The sequence below is a fragment of the Colobus angolensis genome, unplaced genomic scaffold (genome assembly GCF_000951035.1).
Source record: "Colobus angolensis palliatus isolate OR3802 unplaced genomic scaffold, Cang.pa_1.0 Scaffold99, whole genome shotgun sequence".
In the NCBI taxonomy this organism is placed as follows: domain Eukaryota; kingdom Metazoa; phylum Chordata; class Mammalia; order Primates; family Cercopithecidae; genus Colobus; species Colobus angolensis.
Window position 1 is genome coordinate 4,725,464 of NW_012123931.1, and position 1,248 is coordinate 4,726,711.

Genomic DNA, 1,248 nt, shown 5'->3' on the forward strand with positions numbered 1-1,248 from the left:
GGATACCAGGCATACAAATCAGCAGGAAGATGACCCATAGCAAAGAGAAAAATGCATCATTAGAAAATACTAGAAATGGGCTGGGCATGGTGACTCATGCCTGTAATCTCAGCGCTTTGGGAGGCTGAGGCAAGATTATTGCTTGAGGCCAGGAGTTCAAAATCAGTTTGGACAACATCATGAGACCCCACCTCTCCAAAAAAAAATTTTTTTTATTTAGCAGGATGTGATAGAACATGCCTGTAGTCCCAGCTACTTAGGAAGCTGAAGCGGTAGGATCTCTTGAGCCCAGGAATTGGATACTGCAGTGAGCTATGATCGTGTCACTCTGTACGCCAGCCTGGGTGATAGAGTGAGAAAGAGATTTTGTCTCAAAAAAAAAAAAAAAAAAGCCAAAAACCTAGAGATGACAAAGATGACAAAGATGACAGAATTAGCAGACCAGGATTTTAAAGCTATTTTTAAATCTTACAAATATGCTTAAGATGAAAAGGAAAACATAAAAATAACGAGGAGACAAAGAAAAGATATTAAAAGACCCAAATGGAATTTCTAGAGTGAAAAACACAATTATCAGAAATGAAATCTATACAAGATTGGATTGAGAGAAGATTAAACACTAGAAAAAAGAGGTCAGTGAATGTGAGGACATAGCAATATTTACCGAAAATGAAGAACAGAGAAAAATGAGAATGAAAAAAAGTGAACACCTGCAATCCCAGCACTTTGGGAGGCTGAGGTGGGCAGATCCTCCTCCCCCTCCTCCCTCTCCCCCTCCCCCTCCTCCATGGTAAATGTGACTGGGCACAGTGGCTCATGCCTGTAATCCCAGCACTTCAGGAGGCCGAGGCAGGTGGATCACCTGAAGTCAGGAGTTTGAAACCAGCCTGGCAACAAGGCAAAACCCTATCTCTATAAAAAATAGAAAAATTAGCTGGGTGTGGTGGCACATGTGTATGGTCCCAGCTACTTGGGAGGCTGAGATGGAAGGATTACTTGAGCCCAGAAAGTTAAGGCTGCAGTGAACTATGATCTACCGCACTCCAGCCTGGGCAAGAGTGAGACTCTGTCTCAAAAACAATACAAAAACAAAAAACAAGCCTAGTGATTCTATGGGATGATAACAAGTGATCTAAGATACATGTGATGGCCTGGACATGGTGGCTTGTGCCTGTAATCCCAGCACTTTGGGAGGCCAAGGCAGGTGGATCACCTGAGGTCAGGAGTTCGAGACCAGCCTGGCTAACA